General features: G+C 39.7%; 1 protein-coding gene across 2 annotated transcripts in view; it reads left to right on the forward strand.

Annotated features, from left to right (window-relative positions):
* Positions 1-22,779, forward strand: part of FAM110B (family with sequence similarity 110 member B) — a 151,608-nt gene that overhangs the window by 26,559 nt on the left and 102,270 nt on the right. The window contains exons 2-3 of one of the 2 annotated variants that reach the window (XM_025395080.1): positions 10,121-10,219; positions 21,862-21,970. The gene's annotated coding sequence lies outside the window, so the exon portion shown is untranslated. The remainder of the gene's footprint in view (positions 1-10,120; positions 10,220-21,861; positions 21,971-22,779) is intronic. The other variant, XM_025395077.1, reaches the window with a different exon arrangement.

The following is a 22,779-nucleotide window of genomic DNA, read 5'->3' on the forward strand; positions in this document are numbered from 1 at the left end:
CTATAAATGCTACCTTGTTCAACCTAGTTGATCAACCAGTATTATTTTATCCAATACTAACTTGGTTGAACAAGGTAGCACTTATAGCACAGTGGTTAAAGGCGTATATTTTGCAGTCAACCCCAACTTGGAATCTCAGTTTTACTCTGGGTTGTTCTGACTACTAAATGACAATACATTTAACACCATTGACATTAATTTCCTTGAAGTTCTAAAGAGAACATATAGCAGACATTAAATATGGAAAGTTCAATCTACAGTGAAACCTTACCCTAATTGTTTTACACACATACTCTATGGCCTGGCTCTAGCATTCCACTTGCTGGAGAGCCAGTGTTGAGAGTTTCTGGGGTGCACAAGTGAGAAGGGAGCTGAGCTGTGAGCAGCATTGTGGAGTGCTGTTGGTGCTAGTCTCTCTCTCCTGTGAGTGTAGTCAGGCTCTCACTTTCATAAACACAATGATTGGTATTTAGCCTGTTCATGTACAAGAGCTTGACTGGTGAGAAAGACCTAACTCTGTGCTTCTATTCTGAAAGTTAAATGTCCCTTGACATGAGAAGTTAAGAAGTACCCAGTAGACATGCCCTACACCATGGGCAAACCATGCAGGCATTATGCTAAGTGAAATAACCCAGTCAAAGAAGGACAAATGCTGCATAATTCCACTTACGCAAAGTACCTAGAGTAGACAGTGGTGACAAAGTACAATAGTGGTTTCTAGGGGCTGTAGGCGGGAAGAAGTAGGGGTGAATGGGGGTACAGAGTTTCAGTTTTGCAAGATGAAAGGAATTCTGGAGATGGGTGGTGGTGATGGTTGTACAACAGTGTGATAATACTTACTCCACTGAACTGTATACTTAAAAAGGTTAAGTTGGTCAGTTTTACATCAGATACATTTTTACCTCAATTAAAAAAATTAATAATATACAACATGATGTCTCAATAAAATTTGTATTTCAGCCTTTAAAAAAAGCATCCAGTGGATTCTGTTATGTTTTACTAACATTATGCTTAATTTTTGTAGAACAGCAGAAAACATCAGTATTGATATTGGCATTGTTCTACACTTGCTTATTAAGGAGATGAATAGCTTTTCTTAAGGAAAGCCAAAAGTAGAAATTCTTTGGCCTGAAATCATTGCCACCTGCTCTGGAAAGCACTTGAAGAAGGCTCCAATTATACTTCTAGACAAGAAAGCCCAAACCCAGGGGGTTGTTAGACAGTGATTAGTCTCTCCAGGGGCAGAAAAACAGTGTGGGAAAGCACTGCCCTCGCAGGTGATGAGCCCCAGGAGCCTGTGTGTCTTTCACACAGATTATGTGAGACTTAGAGTCCCTGCATCCGATGTTGAATATATGGTAGAGACTAATTTTTTTAAGGAAAAAAATTAAAAGAGATGAATTTCATCAGAATTCTCTAATACATGGAAGGGTGGAAAACTGCCAGTTTATAATCTTAGTGGAAAACAAATTTGTTGACTTAATTTCTTGGCATGGTATTCTAGGGTTACTTAAGTACTATTACATAATTTTTATTTTTATTTTTCAAGCAACACAGCGAGTGATTTAATAGATAGTCATTGAAAAATAATAATTTAAAAGATCAGCCTCCAGATAAGAGAAACGCTTTCTGCTTTACCCCTATGTTTTTACTTTAAATAAGTATTTTTTTATTATGTCGGCTAATAAAGGATTTTGCATGTAAAACTTAGCAGCTACAAAATACATATTTTTTTGCAATAGTTTTTGCTGGACAAAGAGGTACAGTGATTTTGGAAGAACTGGGCTGATGAAAAAGTAAATATTTCCCAATATATTTTGGACTCATGAATCTCAGGTCCTGCACAAGTTCAAACGTTTTTAAGGAAAGTAGCCCTACTATTCTCTCCTGCCTAGAATAGCATGGTAGTCCCACAAAACATATCAGAGTTACCCTTGTTTACATTCATATATGAGGATGTAAATAGTAGTTCCATCTAGCTGCTGCTCACATGTTGGCTGGGAACTTTACTATAAACTCTGTGTTTGCTTTGTCATTGTATTCATCTTTTCTAGATGAGTTAGGATTTCCAGCTGTTGATTCAAAATCATTGAAATTGTGGAAAATGACAGCATTATTAATTAGATCATATCCAGTCAGTAATGTGCTAGCTTTGAAAACGTGTATTTGTATAATAAGCTGTGTCTGAGTACCATTTTTAGGAGTGTTAAAAATGAAAATGTGAGCTGTGTACCACTCTTTTTAAAAAACTGTATTCTTTGCCACCAGGTATATTTATCTTTAATTTGCAACCAAGTATATTTATCCTTAAAAAGATTTTGTGACCCTACGTTGTACTAAGCACTTATAGGTTTTTCCATCATGGCATTTTCCAGAAATTTCCATCTTGGCATAACATTTCTTTGACCATATATGGATTTGCTAAATGTTATTGTTTATAGAGAATCAATGAACAAAAGTGATGGGCTACATTTGAGTAAATTTAATGAAACTTTCAGTGTGCTTTTCTTTTTTTTTGTTTTGTTTTGTTTTGTAAAACTCAGAGAAATATACAGATCTGTTTCAACTTGGTCCAAATAAAAATAAATAATTAGAATACATAAAAAGGCTTCTCTTTAAGTTGTCTTTTTCCATAGCATGTGAGGAGCATTGCAGAGAGGTGATTTGGGTCTTATTAGTTTGAACCTCAGAAAGATGTCTCTAATTGTATAAGCCTGCCTTTTTTGGAAAGAAAAGGAAAATTTTCAGATTGTTGGGAAATCAATGATCCATAACCAAAAAGGGGATAGAAGGAACTTTATTAAGTGACTCCTCTGTGCCTGGAATTTTTACATATATTATTTTGTTGACTTACATTCCTCCAAAGTAGGCATTATTTCTATTTATTGATGAAAAAACGAATTGCCCAACTTGATTTGTCCAAGGTACGTTATGAATAATAGTGGCAAGGACTTAACGCAACTCTGCCTTACTCAGTGCTGCTGCTGAACAGCCAGCCAGCATTGAGTGAGTGTGTGCCCTGTGCCTATTCCTTTGCCCACTTTTTTATAATAAATTGTTATTTGATCCTTGCAGTGACCCTTGCAGGAAGGGGCTATAATTACCTTTTTACAGACTGGGAGGTTAAGTTAGTTACTCAAGGTCACATAGTGCCATGGAGGCAGGCTTTGAACTCAGTTGACTTCAGAATTCCAAAGAGAGTACATTATCTAATCATTTTTGTTCTTATACTATATCCCAACTTAAGGCAGCCTGGATCCTTTAGAGAGTTGCTCACCTTCTATCTTCTGTAGACTTATAATAATGGTATTTGCCTGGGCTTACACTGTATCTGCTGCATGACCCACATTGATACACTGCAGACAGGACATAAACAACATGGCTAATTTACTATCTTGGAATCCCACTCATTCAAAAATATCTATGAAGTGTCACATCCTGGGCCACATCCCAGTGAATAAGATAACCGGGCAGGGGTTTGTGGTTTAGTGGGGAGATACAGCTATAACTAACCTTTATATCTGGGGCAAATGTTTTCGTGGAGATGAACAAGGCACCATGGGCATGAAGGGGAGAAGTGGTCAAAGGTCAGAGAGGCCAAGGGAATGTTTCTCAAAGGCAGCACTGTCTGAACTAGGGAGGCATGGGCTGAAAGTCTCCAGACTCACAGCAGGAGACAGGGGTGTTTCAGACAGTGGGTATTTCAGACAGTGGGTAGCATGTGCACAGTGGGAAGGCAAGAAGAAGCATGGCCTGATGAGAGGGTGCTGCAGTGCTTCTGAATAGCTAGGACACAGCAAATGGGGACATTGGTAGATGAGACTCCATCCATAGCGACCTTGTCTGCCATCCTGAGAAATGTTTGGCCTTGATCTTATAGGTGATGAGGAACAGTGAATGTGTAAAAATTATAGGCGTGAGGGCAGGAGGGCATGGACGCAACTGGATATGAGAAAGATTAATTTTGCTGAAAGGCTGGTGTTGGGAGACAGGTTGTGAGGTGATGGTAATGACCTGAGTGTCACACTGAGATTAATTTAGGATGAGAGTATTACTAAATTTGTAGCTGCTGCCAGGTGTCCCTACCTTAGCAGGCAGTCCATTCAGATTTGAGATTGTTCAATTGCCAGGATGTTCTTATCATGAGCTATATAACCTCTCTATAACCTCTGCTGCTCAGAATGATGTCTCTTCCTCCACATGACAAGCACTTCCCTAGTTGATGTAAATATGTTTAGGTCTACGTCCTGTCCACCCATGCCTCAGTTTCTGCTAGATCTTATCAACTTGGATTGGACAGGAGGTCCATGGTCTTTCCAGACTCATGCATCATCTTAGGGACTTAGTAGTGGGGGTTTGCAACACTATACAAGATTCTGGCACCTTCAGCTGGACTTCAGAAGGGGGCTTGTAATGAGTACATTCACAGCATAATAGAACATCCCCTTTACGCCTGCTACATGGGTTGACCCACTGAGTACAGGGTAGTGCTTATATATATTTGTACTGAACACAATGCTTCTGATAGTGCAGCCTATAATTTCAATAGTATTTATGCCATAGCTAACAGTTGAGTGATAAACTTGCAGGCTTTATTCACATAACATAGTTTGAGCTTCTACTGTGGGTTGCGTTACTTACTTTTTTTGGATGATGAACTTTGTAAGAGCAAGGGCTCTTTTTTACTTAATCTTGGTGTCCTTTTTCATCTCGTGTAGTGACTAAAACATGCCAGCCCATCAGGAAATATGTGTTGAATAAAAGTAGTTTATTATTTTGACCTGCACTTGATATTAGTACTATAACATTGTTCTAGCTTAGCACATTTGGAATCATGATTCTATTGTATATCATTTTAGTCATTGTCAACCTTGAATCATCTGTAATCACTTTGATAAGCCTGTCTTATATCTTGTTTACATATTATAGATAAGAGTTTCTAGTAGACTCAGAGACAAAGCCTTGTGGATGCTTAAGAGGTTTTTCTCATTTAGCGTATCAAAGTGTTTTTAAGAATAGTTTTGGAGTTGATTTACAATCTGGTCTATAATTCTTCAAGTTTCCACATTGACTGTTTTTTCCTACACATTTCTTGGTAAGTCTTTGTTACCCACACAATGGGTGGGTTCAATTTCTTGGCGGTTGACAGTCCAGTGACCACGACTGGATTTAACAAGGGGATTGTATTACTTGCAAGAAGTAAGGACACCAGGATAGTTCCCAGAGCAGTGCCTTCCCTAACTGTGGTGAAAACAGGGCTTTCATTAGGCTGGTTAACTGTCATTGTGTGAAGAGTAAAGGCAGTGCAGGTGCAGCTGCTGATCATGTTTCTACGTATTATCAATCTTCTACATACAATCAAGCTTCTATATATGGTCATGCTTCTACATACATCACTTGTATAGAAAATTGCAAATAAACTCCTCCCCAGGCAGGGTTTTTAGTGTAGTGATGAGGAGAGTTGGTCAAAGTTTGTCTCCAACTCTGGCATCCCTGGACCCAACTGTTTTTTGTTTTTCTGGGGTTGAGTTTCTGCTTGGAACTTTTTAAAAGAACATGAACTGAAGGTGCAACAAGGACAAGTGGGTAGTCTCTCACGGTGTTTACCCAAAAACCCAGGGACCTTGGGCTATATCTTCCCTCTCCTGTATGTCACTCTCCATGGATTATCAAGAGTTTTAGAAAGTTTATCTTTTTACATTGAAGAAATTTATTGTAGACCAAATAGGATTAGAATATATTTTGGAAATCTATTGTAAGGTCACAACTTACTAGAAGTTGTAGAACAAGGGAATGATTTAGTTTCCTTGTAAGCAGTATTATTGATTATTGGTTTTTCTTTTTTGTGGTCTCCAGATACTTAGCCATCATTGATTGCTATAATCCTTATTAATTATTTGAAAATGTTGAGTACCATCCACTGAAAGAGTCCCAGGGCTTATTGAGGAAGTTTGTGAATATTAAAAGATGGGAACACTGAGTTTTTTTTTTTAAAGCACTTTTGTGAGTTACAATATATATAAAACTAAATTTACTGATTTTAAGTGTATGGTTTAATGTATTTTCGCAAATACGGGCAGTTATGCACCCACTACCACAATCCTGAAATAGAACATCTCCATCACCCAGCATGTTCTCTGGGGTGTCTTTGCAGTCAGTCCCTTCCCCCACACTCTGACCGTGCCAATCATTGATCTGCTTTCTATTGCTCTAGTATGCCTTTCTCTAAAATTTCATATAAATGTGATCATATGTGTAGTCTTTTGTGTTTGGCTTCTTTTCCATAGTATAATGCTCTTTAAATTGATTACGTTGTTGTGTACATCAGTAATTATTTCTTTTTCATTACTGAGTAGTATTCCCTTGTGTGATGTACCGCAAATTGTTTATCCATTCACCAGTTGATGGACGTTTGGATTCTTTCAAGTTTGGGGTTATTATGAGTAAGGCTTCTGTGAACATTCTTATGCAAATCTTTGTGTGGAATCTCTGTGTTTCAATTTTGTCTTGGGTATATACTTGGTAGTAGCATTGCTGGGTCATATGGTATGTGCTTAACTTTATAAGCAACAGCCAAATTAGTTTTCAAAGTGCTTGTAACATTTTGAATTTCCAACAATCATTGTATGAGAATCCAAGTTGTTTCATATCCTTACAAACACTTGATATTTTCTTTTTGAGACAGAGTTTCGCTCTTATTGCCCAGGCTGGACTGCAATGCCACGGTCTCGGCTCACTGCAACCTCCACCTCACGGGTTCAAGTGATTCTGCTGCCTCGCCCTCCCAAGTAGCTGGGATTACAGGTGCCTGCCACCACGCCTGGTTAATTTTAGTAGAGATGGGGTTTCACCATGTTGGCCAGGCTGGTCTTGAACTGCTGACTTCAGGTGATCCGCCCGCCTTGGCATCCCAAAGTGCTGGGATTACAGGCGTGAGCCACTGCGCCTGGTAACACTTGATATTCTCAAACCTTTTAAAATTAGCCATCTTATTTGGCATGTAGTGGTATCTCATTACGGTTTTATTTTGCATTTCCCTGATTATGTTGAAGATCTCTTCCTGTGTTTACTTGGCATTTCTTTATTTTCTTTTTGAAATATGTTGGAAAGGACATCTTGTCCTTTTTTCTCCCTTAACATGATTGTTTGGCACTTAGTTTTAATATCATTAGTGAGTTTATAAAAAATATAAGGAAAATATTTTGTTGCGTTCACAGTTTCTAGAAAAGAGTTCTTCTTAATGGACATTTTGTTTCCTGACTGAGTGTGTGTGCATGTGTGCTTTTTTGGGCATGCGTAGAAGAGTTTTTCTGTCATCTGTTGGCTGGATTTCATTTATCTTACCTTGCTTGCTTGCATATACTGTTTATTTCCACGGAATCTGTCAGTTCACATTCCCCGGGAAAACTCCATGTGGATTTACTAACTACCCATCTAAAGACACACTCACAGTTACACTCTCATCCTGTACAAACCTTAACTCCAGTGCTGCTCTGAAGGACTTCCTTGGTGACGTTCATCATCAGCCCACAGTGGGCAGGACACCATCTGGTGCTTTTCGGTTCTCATGCACCTAGCACTGTGCAGCAATCAATAATGGGAGAGTCAACACATGACTATTGTTAATAAGCTGCTGACCTGGGTGACCCAAGTGCTTTGCAGTGATTCTAGGGTTTCAGTGAATACGAATTCAGTCTGAACTGATAGATCTAATACCAAATCGTTTTGAAATTCTACTTTCAAAACTGGTTATGTAAGCTTTGAGTAGAATACCTATGTTTTGCTTGAGGGACTATAAATCTACTTGAAAATGTGTTGCAGCAAACCTATGATTATGATATGACTATGAATAAGACAGGGAAACTGTATAATATTTTTGTATTAGATTTATCTAGGTTAGACAACCTAAGAATATCCCAAATTTCATTTTGGATTTCTCATGGGCATTTATATTTTAATGTAGCTTTATCGCTGGGACAAAAGGCAGAGTATGCCCTTGATAACTTTGAACAGTGGGTTATATTGACAGAAAGTTGAGTTGACTTGTGATGTTGTAATCATGCAGAGTAGAAATGATTTTTTGTTTGTTTGTTTTACGCTAAGATAGATGAAATTGTAATCTCTTAAGAGGTTATTTAGGAAATTAAAGATCCGCTATGATCTAATAGAGCACTGGATTTACACCTAGAAAATCTGGGAATCTGGAGCTGGCTTAGCTGTGTGACTTTGAAGTGGTCACTTAACCACTCTGGGCTTTCTTTTTCTCATCTGTGAAATGAGACAACTGGAGCAGATGACCGTATGATCCCTAAGTTTCAAGCATCTGTGCTATGAGTTATTTCTATTAGGATCGTTTTGATTTCACATGGCAGCTTTGAAGATAAATCCAGTCTTGAAGTTCTCCATATGTGGTATTACTCCCTGTCTCAATCACAACTGAGTGACTTTTCTGTCTGTGAATTCATTCTAGTAAGTGTTCAGCTCTTTGCTATTTTCTCCCTTCAAAAGTGTGAGAAGGATAAGGCAAAAATCATGAGAAAAAATGAACAGGGATTTTAGATATAATTTTTGGCCAACACAAAAAATATTGGTTGCAAAATATTAAAATACAGAACCCTTTGCTTTGTTATTCTGGGCCACAGTCAAATTCGTATGGGCCCAGATATATTTTGAATCAATATTTCTCTAACATAATAACAGCACATGATTTCATTAATTTGAGTTTCTGGAAATTCCATATACCTCAGCAGTCTAATAAAATACTATCTTAAATTTCAGGTATTAAAGCAATAAAAAGAACCGTGGAACTTGGAGTTTATCTTTCTATTTTAATCTAATACTAGTCTACTTTATCTTGTTGAACCTTGTTAGGTAATGGGACAGGAGAAAGTAGGCTGTTTTGAAAGTTTTAAGAGTGGAGACTATCAATCTTAGTGGTTATTTGGGCATTTTCAGGCTTTCTTTGTGTTTTTTGAAGCGATACAAAATCTAGGTCAGGATTTGCAGCCTTCCTAATAAATGTTTAGTGTATCATTCATTACACATTGCTCCAGAAAGGAGATGATAGTGCTGAGGATGCTGGCATAGATCTTAATGAAGTAGTTTTTAGCCATTATCTGGAGTCCCAAATGCCTCCTTAAAATATTTTTCCCTTGGTTACTCCTATAAACCTGCAAAATATACAGTAAATCTCAATAAAGAAGATATCTATCGCAGACAGGACACTTCCTTCCCTGTCGGTTGGCTCCCACTTTCGAGTAAACAAAGATGCAGTCATTTGGACTAATGGTATCTGACAAAAGCAGATGCTGGAGGAGGAGACAGTTAAGATTTTCAGCACGGTATTTTCTTTAGCATTGCGGGCCGTCCTGATAACCACCACTTTCACAACTCGTCCCAGTATCTCCAAGTGCAGGAAAAGCCGAACATGTCCAGCAGAAGCGGCTTTCCTCCAGGAGCCTCCATTTCTTTCCCCGTTTCCTCCAGGAGCCTCCGTTTCTTTCCCTGTTTGTAAGAAGGAGTCATGTTGTTTCTAGGTCCAGTCAATGTTAATTTCCCCTGATAATGAAATAGTTTGTACTTGAAATTTGGGACTGTGAGGCCATCAAGATCTGTCCTCAATCCAGGAAAAAGAAGTCCAAGACCAGCGGAAATGTGTGCTTGTTCATGACCTTGGGTCTGAACTGCATTTGGAGGACAGAACAAGCTACTGGACCTGTCCTGTGATATCTTCTCCCTTTGCTAACATTAACAGTGTTTCTGGAGGACAGCGTACCGGTTTTGCAGTTGTTTGTGAGGAGGCTTCATCATTTCCTGCATGATTCTGGGAGTTAGAAGGAGTAACATGTCCTTTCTGGGAAGCTGAGTATGAAACAGTGCAAAGCCGGGGTTCCCCAGGCTCATAGCCATACACAGGCTCTTGTTTAGTTTATTTTCCATTGAATACATAAAGTTGGCCCTATACTTTGATTTTTGTTTCCTTTTGGAATCAGTTTTACAGTTTCTTAGAGCAGCTGAATTAGAAATGGGCTTTGAGGAAAAGCAATTTAATTTTGAATGATACCTTTTAATCACTTTTATTCACCAGCGTGATTTTTAATCTGTGTCTTTTTCCTTTTAGAAATCTCCAAATTAGACATCCAGAGCAGCATTCTTGTTCTTTCTACGTCTTGAATTAGAAACTACCAAGGCTCTTCAAGTCCTGAAAAGGAAATAAAAGGTAATTATGTTAAAAAGTTATTATTAAAATCATGTATAAACCTGGTTATAAAGTAAATATGATCCTTTGTATGTTGAGCAGAATTTAGGTATTCTCCAATTTTTCCCACCTTTTTCATTCTTACTTTCCCTTCCACCTTTTTCATTCTTACTTTCCCTTCCCTCCTTCCTTCTTTCTTCCTTCCCTTCCTCCCCCTTCCTTTACATGTATTAATTTAGCAAACTTGTGGAATTTGCCCTGTGCTGGTCACTGTTCTAATCACACACACTGTATTCCAACTTCCCATGCCCCGGCAGGAATGGGGAGATTGGCAAAAACCATCCTTGTAGAACTGGCTCCCCAGCCTCTGTGCCAGCTGGTGGGGGGCAGATGCTTTGCCATTGGTTTGGCTGAGAGGCTGATCCCAGCACCTGTCCCACCTTCGCTAGCTCACTGGCCCTGAAATGCATGTGCTTCTCCCAGCCCTCTCTGAACTTGCCTGGGTGTTTACTTGCAGTGGCCTTTTTTTTTTTCCTGAGAATTCTGAGCACTCAGTGGATATTTAACTTCCCCAATTGGCACTGTTAGAATTATAATCTCTCATGGGGTAAGTAAAATGGAAACAGTGTACTGTTCCCCAGCTACTGAATATGTGAATATTCTCACCGGACATGGGACCTAGTATATATATTTTTAATTACTAACATAATGTAAATATTGCAAACAAATAAATGTTACAGATAAGTAGCATAGAATGCAACTTGCTACTCAAAAGCTACTCTCCAGATAAAATACTGGTTAGATTTAGGTGCACATTCTTTAATTATTTTTTTCTCCATGCGCATACTAATGTTCAGGTATTCAGTCTGTATTAAATCCCTTAACCCTATGAGTGAAAGTATTGGGGTAAAGATGACTTCATAATTTCTGGTAAATACTGTGACTTATTTTTGTTCTTGGCCTTTGTTAATCTAAATAATGATGTCTATGAGTTGGGGGCCACTGGCACACCTATTATGCACTTGGTTTATTTGCTGGTGTTTTGTAGTTACTTTCTAATCCAGAGCACTTACCTCCCATTGTGTTAGGAATGCATTAGTTGTTCCAGTGTTCCATAGAGAACCTGGACTCATGTGGCAAGGTGAACACCCTTATCTTGGGTGGAGGGCAGGAGTGGTAAACTTCTCCCTAAGCTGAGAACTGTGGTAAATCCTCTCCAGTGTGGCTCTTGAGACATCGATTTCATTAAAAAAAAAATAATTTCTACTGTTATTTTAAATTCAGGAGGTGCACATACAGGTTTGTTACATGAGTATATTGTGTGATGCTGAGGTTTGGGATATAAATGATCCCATCAGCCAGGTAGCAGCCATAGTACCCCATCAATAGGTTTTTCAGCCTTTTCCCACTGTTACCCCCACCCCCAGTAGTCTCCAGTGCCTTTTGCTCCCATTTTTATGTCCATGTGTACTCAGTGTTTAGCTCCTACTTATATGTGAGAACATGCTGTATTTGGTTTTCTGTTCCTGCATTAATTCGCTTAGGATAATGGACTCCAGCTGTGTCCATGCTGCTGCAAAGTACGTGCTTTCATTTTTCTAATGGCTCTGTAGTATTCCATGCTGTGTATGTACCACATTTTTTAAATCTAGTCCACCATTGATGTACACCTAGGTTGAGTGTATGTCTTTGCTATTGTGAATAGTGCTGCAGTGAACATACGAATGCATGTGTCTTTTTGGTAGAACGATTTATTTTCCTTCAGTTATACACCCAATAATGGGATTGCTGGGTCAAATGGTAGTTCTAGTTCTTTGAGAAGTCTCCAAACTGCTTTCCACAGTGTCTAAACTAATTTACATTCCCACCAATAGTATATAATCCTTCCCTTTCCTCTGCAGAAGGAGCGTAAATGATTTCAACAAGCAAAACCAAATAGTCCCGTTAAAAATTGGGCAAAAGACATGCAGACACACTTCTCAAAAGGAGACATACAAGCAGCCAACAAACATGAAAAAATACTCGATGTCACTAATCATCAGAGAAATACAAATTAAAACCACAACAAGGTACCATCTTGCAGCAGTCAGAATGGCTATTATTAAAAAGTAAAAAAAAAATAGTTTTATTTTTCACAGTGTCTCTGTCCATTCTTAAGCTGTCAGCTGCAAGTCAGTTGATTGCCACACGTCTTCCTCCTGCTGACTGCCTCTTACTCTGGCTTCCTGCCTCCCTCCTGGGATGCCAGAGCATTGCCTCTGGTGCCTGACTCGGCCCTCCTACTACTTTTCCCTGGTAGCCTTTGTTAACCTCCCCATGCGCCCTTGGAATTGAGCCCTCCCATCACTGGATGCCCGCCACTATATCCCAAAACAATTTTGCCATAAATTCCAGCAGTCCCTCCTGAAACAGACCTGGGTAACCAAGAGCCCGAGTAGCAAAATCTATAGTCCAGATCCTACTATGGCCGAGGGACACAGTGGGCTGTGGTAACGAAGGGACAGATGACCATTGAATGGACATGGAGCATCCGTCTAGACCAAGACTTGTTATCCTGGAATGCCTAGTGCCCTGGACACTCAGAAATCCTGTCATTTGGGTCTTGTGCACTGGGTATCATTGAGTTGCCAGCTTTGAAGCAAGACTTCTGTTTTCTTGTGGTGAGTTCCTTCAGGAAAACTTGGGCAGGGGGAGCGTCCCAGCTGGATTTATCAGCTGACTTACGGGTTGGAAGGTCTGGCTCTGCCCAAACCAGTCCTGGCCCCCTTCCTGTCCATTGTTTCAATTCTTCTCATGTCTAGTGACAGAGTGCAGTTCTGGAAAGCCACACTCCTCAGTGCTGAGGGTAAGAGTGTGGGCTTTAATGTTAGAACGACCTGGGTCAGGACCTGGACTCTGCCATGTGCAATATGTACAGCCCTGGAAAAGCTGTTTACTCGATGTACCAGCCTCTTCATCCATCAAAGCAGAATAACAATAGTGCCCAGATCATAGGAATGTGAGGTTAGGAATGTGAGTTGCAACATGAGCTGGCACATGAGAAGTGTTTGAGGTATGTTAGTAGCTTATGTACTGTGATCTTCTGCAGAATGGAGATAATACCTACTTCTGAGGGTTGCTGTAAGCATTAAATGAGGTAGTGTATATAAATACATTGTGCTGGGCGGATAGTGCATACTGTGTAACTGAGAGCCCTCCATGATAATGGTAAAGTAAAAATAGCACTATCAGCAAATGTGTTCAGAATGGGACAGACATTGTGACCCAGAGTGTGGGGGAATATCTAACAGCAGTAGGGAAGAATGGCCGCAAGTTCAGTCGTCTCATCGTTAGTTTAATTCACCATCTAAACTTTGGTCACAAAGGCTCATTCATAAAGGCTTTGGTTATGATTGACTACTAGAGTGAATAGTCAAGAGTTATGTGTCCAAAGATCCTTTTTTTCTTATTAGGGACTACTTTTTAAAAGGCAGTATATTCTTGGATTTTTATGAAATTTAAAAATCAACTTAAGAGTAAAGATAGTAGTAATTATTTTGTTCTCTCATTACACAATATTTTTTATCATCCTTAAATGGGAAGTATACTGGAGAATGCTCACTTATGTTATATGGTTGTTATGAAATTATTAAAGCAAGCAAATTGAAATCTAATAACGTTTGACCCTATCATACCATACCTAAATTAAATGAGATGTATTTAACAAACTTTGGCATTCATTTTCCTCTACTTTAAACCAAAGACGCATTTGAATTCTTGGTGTGTTAGAGAATTTTCTTACCATTTGTTTCACACATTTGCTTTTTGTACACTTGAAACTAATGACACTACTTGGCTTAAAAATGTCTTTTAAAGAAAAGAGTATATAATTACATAATTCACTGCAAGTCACCTTAGAAAGTGAATGTATCTGAGCCCTCCTGTCCATAGAGACCTGTCCTGTTATCTTAGCACCCAGACCTGGCATTGAGCATGCTCAGTATAGATGGGAACTGAATTGAAAAAGCAGCAAAGGAATTGAAGGTGTGAAAACCCATTTGTTAGAATGCTGAGAATATGGTGACATTTCTAATTTACCTTTAGCAGTACAGTTTAAACTATAATGAAAGACACTGTAGTGGGAGTAACATGTGCATTTGAATGCAGTGATAGTGATACTAGTTCTTTGCTCTATGCTAAGTTTAGGATGCCGATGGGCTGGAGTCATCTGTCTTTTCTTTCCTTCTGCCCTTCTTCCCTGCTTGCCCCTTCCTCCTCTTTTTCTTACTACCCCCTACTCCTCCTCCTTATGAGACTGACCTTGTGCAAGGCCCCATGCGTTCTTGTTCTTCCAGCATTCCCTATGCAGTAGCCTGCGCCTCTGTGGAGGAGGTCCTGATGCGAAGCAATAATGCCACTACACTTGCTGTTTCTGCAGTTGTGACTTGTATTCCTGTAGACCCTTACATCGGTCACACACCAAGGGAAGGAGTAGGCAGTCTCTTTTTCAGAATCATGGTGGCACGTCTCTCATGCTGACTTAAGTCAACCTCTTAGAGTGGTTTTATCAGTGTCCTTTGCTACATCTTTTCTCAGCTAATTTGGGATGAAAACATTCTGTCTGTATTAACATCACTATATTCTGTCAGAGAACAGTATTACGCCTGAATTTCAACAAGTCTGTTTGCATTTCACAGGAGAGAACCAGGCTTAGCCAGAAGTTTTATATTCTGTATGAAATCAAGACTTATTATCTTACTTGATAATATTCATTCCTCATGGTAGAAATCTAAAACTGAACTTGCTAAGTGTTCTTCTCTCCAACAGTAGACATCAGCAGTCTTAAAAATCACTGACTTTTTAAAGTAAATTTGCCTTATTTCATGGCTGCCCACAGGTTAGGATTGGTCATGAGATTAAGGTGGTAGGAATAATACAGCCACCTCTCAAAATTTGTAATCATGCCAAGGGACAATTTCCAAAAACCAAGGAGTAGTTAAGGTGCTGATCTGAATGGGATAGATTAGTGAGAACCCCCACTCTTCTTGCACATGTGTGCACATGCAAACATGTGTGCACACATATACACCTCCCAGAGGTGTGATTTGATTTTGGACTTCAGCTATTAATTGAGTTTGCTTCCTTACTTGCTTTAGGTATTGATCTGACTTGAGTACCATTGAAGAGCAACCCCCTTAAGCGTGAGTGTATTTTAATATGTAGTAGTATACAGTTCTTCAGTCTCTTCAAACCCTAAGAATTTGAGTTTTTCTTTTCCAAGTACAAGAGTATACTAGTTCTCTGAAATTTGGTAATACAAACTTAGATTTTCCTGGAATGAGTTTCCCTTATTGTTATCCAATCATACTTATTATTTTTTAGCTTGTTTCGCTGTTTGAGTAAAGGGAAAAAACATCGGATGGTGTGTTCTAGTTTTTCAGATTGTTTGAAAACAGCAAAGTATTGATAGACCTTTCATGTGTTTATGCCGTTAAGGTACAAGTATGTTAATTTTTTTTTTTACATAGTCTATAAGCTGATCAACCTGCAACCTACTATCTATAGTAAATGCATTCTTATTGTTACATAGGATTATCTTTTTAAAAACAGTACTTTTAGTGACTTGAGGTTTTTACATATTAATATATAATTTTTACTTGACTTCTCTCTAAAAGGAAGTTTTTTTTTGTTTGTTTTTTGTTTTTTTTTAGTTAAAATGTTCTCCAATTTGGAGCTTAAAATGGTGACTCATGCCTATAATCCCAACACTTTAGGAGGCCAAACTGGGAGGATTGCTTGAGTCCAGGAGTTTGAGACCAGCCTGGCAACATAGTGAAACTCAGTCTCCACAAAAAAAATAAATAAATAAAAATTATCCTAGTGTGTGGTGCACGCCTATAACCCTAGCTATCCAGTAAGCTTAGGCAGGAGGATTGCTTGAGCCCAGGAATTGGAGGCTACGGTGAACTGATAGTGCCACTGCATTCTAGCCTGAGCGACAAAGTAAGACTCTGTCTCTTTAAAAAAAAAAAAAAAAAAAAAAAAAAAGTTTTCTAATTTAGGTTACATACATCAGTCATGATGATGAAATTCTTTTTTCACAAAAAGTATTGTTCACAATCTGTTTAGTTTTCTTAGTGGCATCCCTTTTCAGTGAGTACTGTCTTTGGCAATGTTTTCTGACTTGTTTCCTAACTTAATTAGAATTGGAAAACAGCCGTTACTTTTCTCTCTTTCTCTTTGTTGTCTGGGGCCCTCATACCTGACTATCTTGATTTTCGCTTTCTCCTTCCCCCAGTGCAGTTAACGCTTCATCTCTGAGGCTACTTTTCTTTGTTTGGAGTCTGTCAGCTGAACAGATAGGCATCACCAATGTGTGACACAAGCAGGGACTGTCTGGGTTTGAAATGCAAGATGTATTGTACCAAATGAATTCTAGATTGTCCTGCTTTAGTAGCTCACCCAATTTTTGTTTCTTTAATCTTCAAAAGGTACGACTGGGATACTTGTATTCCTGTAGACCCTCACATCAGTTACACACCAAGGGAAGGATTAGGCAGTCTCTTTTTAGGATACTTGCACCTATTGAGAAAGCTTGTGGTCCTCTCCCTGAGTGATTGCTGATAACATAGAAATGCATGGTAGCCTCTTTTCACTTAAAAATTAAGTATCAGGTACTGCTTACTCTGGATTAGGTTACAGAGCTGCCATCACTCATTATCAGCCCTGGGACCATTAATGATGACTGTTCTCTTGGCTCAGAGCTGTGTTGTATTTTGCATATGGAATCCTGGAGTGTTGAAGACAGAGATGTCGCATATTTAATTTTAACTCCTTGATTTTCAGAGGAGAAAACAGAGATCATTTCACAATTGCCTTCATATAAATAGTTGTAAGAATGCAACAAAGATACTCTTAGTATAGCTATTCTTCATGTAATTAAAATATCTGTGAAAATTACTTTTAATCCCAGCACGTTGGGAGGCCAAGGCAAGTGGATCACTTGAGGTTAGGAACTCGAGACCAGCCTGGGCAACATGGTGAAACCCCATCTCTACTAAAAATGTAAAAGTTAGCCGGGTGTAGGGGCATAGGCCTGTAATCCCAGCTGCTTTGGAGGCTGATGCAGGAGAATCATTTGAACCTGGGAGGCAGAGGTTGCTGTGAGCCAAAATTGTGTCACTGCACTCCAGCCTGGGTGACAGAGTGAGCGAGACTCTGTCTCATAAAAAAAAAAAAAAATCTCTGAAAAATAACAAGTACCTCAAATTATGTTAAAATTGATTGGGTCTCTCTACCCACCCTTCAGATCCACTTTATCCGGGACCCAGAGAAGAGCTTGGCATTCAGGAATTTCCTAAACAGCTGTGTGTTTGTGTTTGCTCATTCATTGGTTCCCTTAAGAAATGTATTCTGGGCACTCGCTGTGCGGTACCGGAAAGACGTGGCTCTTGATTGAGAAGCACATAGTTAACCCACCAGAGTTGTTATCTGATCCCATATTTCTTTAAATTTAGCATTTGACGGAGCCAGCAAGATTTGTGTTTTTGACAGAATTCCCTGAAGGAGCTGAGGAGAGCATATCAGCCTGAGGTAGAGGCTATGAGGGCATTTCCCTGGGGCCAGGTTGCCGGGGGCCCAGCCTGGGCTGGCACTCACAGGGCCCCTCCTTGCTCGCCCTACTGAGCCCAGAGTCATTGTCATTCTCAGAACCTCCTATGTTTGGGTTATGCTAAAAATGTAGGGAGCTCTCTTACATCAGCCTTAATTTGACTGGAAGAGGTCAAATTAAAGTCCTTGTTTGGTTTCCTACAAAGTCCCTGTTTCCTGCAAAGTCCCTGTTTGGCTCCTTGCTGGTTGGCCGAGGCAGGAGAGTCCACCCTGGAGTACCACAGGCCTGTTCCGGGGCCAAGAAGGCCTTTGTCTCCAGCTCCATTTTCTTATTCTTTGCTTTTGAACTTCTCACCATCCATGTAGAAGAAGTCTTATACATGTGGGATCCCACTGAGTTTATATGGTGTTGAAATTTCACTCACTAGTACTCTTCTCACAATTTAAAAAATAGTCATTTAAGAAGTTATATCTGTTGAGTAGGCTGTGTTAGGAGCCGCTCCTGTCTATGGGACAGTAGGAAGTACAGCAGGAATTTCAGAACCAAATTTCAGATCTGCCCCCTGATAGTGGTGGTTTGAGTCACATAGAGTGAGGTTAGCCTCCCCCTCTGAAGGTCAGTTCTTATATATATTTAAACATGCACACAGACACACATATACACACATATTAGAGACAGGGTCTCAGTCTCTTGCTCAGGCTGGAGTGCAGTGATGATGTGATCAGAGCTCACAGAAGTAACCTTGAATTCCTGGTTGCAAACAATCCCACCTCAGCTTCCCAAGTAGCTGGGACTACAGGCATATGCCACCATGCCTGTGGAGATGGTGTGGTCTCTAATTTTTAAATTTTGAATATTTAAATTTTTTTAAATTAAATGTTTACATCATTTACATTTTTAAATTTTTTTAAAAAAATTAAATTTTTGTTTGTAGTGGCAGCCTCTCACTGTGTTGCCCAGGCTGGCCTCGAACTCCTGACCTCAAGCGATCCTCCCATCTCTGCCTCCTGAAGCACTGGAATTGGTCAGTGCTTCTTCGACATACTGTACCCACCTCAGCTCTTTTTGAGTGAACCCTTTTTTTTCCCCCTGCAAAATATTTAACTTTCCCTACTTGTTATTTGGGCACAAATAATTCTGTCCCCAAAGTGGATTCATCGGCATTCTGTGATAGTTTATTTATTGAATGCAGAAGCAGTTCGCTTTCCTCTAACATTACCAATACCTGAAATATGCTCACGAAGAGAAACTGGTGTCTGTAGCCCAGTGAGCATGTGCCATATGCACACGGCGGCTGCTCTCCCAGCCGTTGACTTGTGGCTCCTGCACAGTCATCTTGTCAGCATCACAGACCCACATAGAGACCAGGCACTCCAGGGCCGCTCTGCCTAGATTAGAGCTGGAGGAAGAGAAAACCCTAACCCAGGCAGCAGTGGCCATTAGCCCACCCAGAACAGAATGCTTACACCCAGAACAGATGCATTCACATCTTAGGAAATAGTGCCTGTTTCCATATAATTTTAAAAACACTGCCTCACCTTTTTTGCTGATAATTATATTAGGAACCTTAAAATTGTATTTTGATTTGAAATCTGTAGACTTACATTAAGGTAAGTGGAAAGTGAATTACAGCAATGCAGGATCAGCTTTTAAAAAAAAATTCAGTTTTTATTGAGACTGAAAATGTCCACTTAGGATATTTCTTCCTTCTCTACTATCCTTAAGTTGGTATATCATAGTTTATAGCTAAAATAAATGGTAGTGACAAATGTGACAAATGTATACTTTTTTAAAAGCAGAGGTTAGAAATGGGAAAACCCTTTTTTTTTTTTTTTTTTTGAGACAGAGTTTCATTCTTGTTGCCCAGACTGGAGTGCAGTGGCACGGCACGATCTTGGCTCACTGCAACCTCCGCCTCCAGGTTCAAGCGATTCTCCTGCCTCAGCCTCCCGAGTAGCTAGAATTACAGGCACACGCCAGCATACTTGGCTAATTTGTGTATTTTCAGTAAAGATGGGGTTTCACCATGTTGGCCAGGCTGGTCTCGAACTCCTGACCTCAGATGATCCCCCAACCTCAGCCTCCCAAAATGCTGGGATTACAGGCGTGAGCCTCCGTGCTCAGCGGAAAATGGGAAAATCTTAATTGCCCATGCCCACCTCACTAACATAGCCAGGTGAAGGGAGTGAACATTCATCGGAGTGTTCATTCCAGCAAGAAATAGGACCACTGTTTCAATCTAAAATGTGATGATAGTTCCCACTCTTCTCCTATGTTACCTTTCTGTCCACATCTGAAACATCCAATCATGACTATGTACCATCAGTGGTCCTCATTAATTAATTGATGGTGATATTTTAGCCAATATGTCAGCAAATGTTCTTTGCTGATTCTGTCTCCCCCATCCCCAACAATTTGATTTGTGGGTATTCTGTATCTACTGCCTGTGTGGAGTGAGCCACAGTCAGTGGAAATCATAACACATGGGGGCTCTTGTTGCCAGGTAGAGAAGGTAAGTGCACTACCCTGCATGGTAAAATTCACTCACTACAGTGGTAATCAGCTGTCACCAACTTGTGACATTGATGCCTTGCATTGCACTGATTGGTGGAGGAAGAATGGGGGTCATCAAGACTTACTGGTGTTAACCATCTGCTAAGTAAGGACTTACTTAAGACTAGTGCATGTATTTCTGTTCTCTGAATTTCAGCTGTAGGACTCAATAATCACTTAACTACCAGATGGTTGACAGACCGCTGACTTCTGCTGTCAGTCAGGAAGCAGTGCTAGGAATTGAAATTATTTCCTTGCACTCTGATTTTTCTCAGATAAAATAAGCAGGGGTCTAGCTTCAGTTCTTAGTGGGATATAGCCTTGGGTAAAGTGCGTAAACTCTCCAAACCTGTTTCCTCCTGTTTACCATGTAAAGGCTGAATAAAATAGATTTTGATTTCTCTGTTTTCATAAGGCATAGAATTTTTAATGTGACTATTATAATCAGGCAAAAATTTAGAACAAGTACTGTTATTGGACCGAAATCTCCTATTTCATCTTTTTAGATTCCACACATGTGATCCAGTGTATGGTACTAATTGCATTTGTGATGAAGAAATTCTAAAATCACAGATGTTGATTAATTTAAAAATGGAACATACGCATTTTTATTAAGCTGTTGAGTTACAGGGTTTGGGCTCCTCTTCCTGATTTTCTGGCGCAACCCAGCGGTGATGAGAGTTGTAAGTACAATGTCAGCATCATGCAGAGATGAAATTAGGGGACCCATTTGTCTTTTGGCTGCTTTTGCAGAGATTCTTTTATACAATGTATCTATTCCTAGTTTAGTCAGACCTCTAATTTACCTGGATTTTTTTTGTGATACAAACTTCAGTTTTTCCCAGTGGGGTCTCCCCATCTTATTTCTTCCAAGAGAACTAGTTAAGTGATTGGTTGCAGGAGGTACTGTGGGACATTTTGGTACAGTTAGATAATGTGTGCACCATCATGTGCCAGCATTTTATGAGTAGGACTGCGCTTTTCTAGAATTGCTAGATGTAGGTGTGAGTGAAGCTTGAATGTTGCATATATTTAATTCTCTTCAAAAATATGTTTCTTGTGTATGTTGTGTTTTCCACTATCTAAAACTGTAATCCACATCAGAACTGGTTATCAAATCTCCTGGGATGCTTGCATAAGAATTGAAATAGATAAAAAGCATCTGCAAGTTAACATGCCAGCCATTTTTCTGGTTTCTAGCGGTCCCACTTCACACTGTGGGAATAGTCCTGGCTGCCTCTAGCCTGGGAAACTTTGCATGGTGCTTTCATCTTTGTAACACTTCCTTCTCTCTCTGACAGCACCAGGAACAGGGCCTGTTTGCACTGCAGTGAATGAGATAATTTTTCAAGGTGGGAGTGCAATGCACCAGGGATTAGCTGATATTTAAAGAACATGAATGAAAGCAGCAAACACCTCACCAGGGCGGGCCGTACAAGCCTTTGGGCAGTTATTCCCTTGTAGGATTTGAAGTTTTATTGGCAGCTGATTAGGTAAACTGGAGTCATTTGTCCCCTAGGTGTGTCCCTACCCGTGAGGAGAGGTGGCCAGTAAATGTCAGCTGAGGCACCGAAGGCTGCGATGCACCAGCCCGGTGCCCTGTGAGGACGGCCTAGTGGAAACACTCAGTGCATGCGAGTTTGCTTTTCAGACCTAATGATTACTTCAAGTCAGGGATTTTAACTTTGTCAGAAACTTGAGTTGTAAAACAGATTGGTCTCCTGAAAACTTCCCTGTCAATCAAGAGCCTTCATTTTCAATCTGGAATATATCACTAATTTTTAAACCCCTGACCTCTTTCAGCTTTGATTTTTTTACAAAATCTAAAGCAATATATAACCAAAATGAAATCTAAACACTTACAGAGTTTGCTATTGCCAGGCACTGTTTTAGCTATTTTACATGTATTACCTCATTTAATCCTCATAACAGCTCTGAGGTAGATTCTGTTATTATGCCATTTTATAGATGAGGAGACTGAGGCATAGAGAGATGAAATAATTTCATCAGGGTCATACAAGCTAATAAGTAGTGAAGCAGGCACTTGCATCCAATCAGACTGATTCTAGAATTCCCTTCTCTTGACTGCTATACTATACTGTCTTCAAAAAATGTAATGCAAATCTCCCTTATTTCTTTACATTTGGCTTGACTGTGTGAATACACATTTCCTCTTTTATGGGAGATATTTGAACCAATGAATATGAATACTATTTTTCTGGGCTTAGATATGTTTTGGCGGGCTTGAATAAAGCACCTCATCTGTGCTACTTGTGAATTACTTTCTAGAGCAGCATGAGTTCATACCTAGATACATGTGTTCTCAGAGGCACTGCATATACTGATACAAGTGAATAATGTGCAATCATAGGGGTGCCACTTACATAGACTACCATGATCATGATGCCCCTGACATGGTGCAGTGTACAGCCTATGC

Source organism: Theropithecus gelada, chromosome 8 (genome assembly GCF_003255815.1).
Source record: "Theropithecus gelada isolate Dixy chromosome 8, Tgel_1.0, whole genome shotgun sequence".
NCBI classification, from domain to species: Eukaryota; Metazoa; Chordata; class Mammalia; order Primates; family Cercopithecidae; genus Theropithecus; species Theropithecus gelada.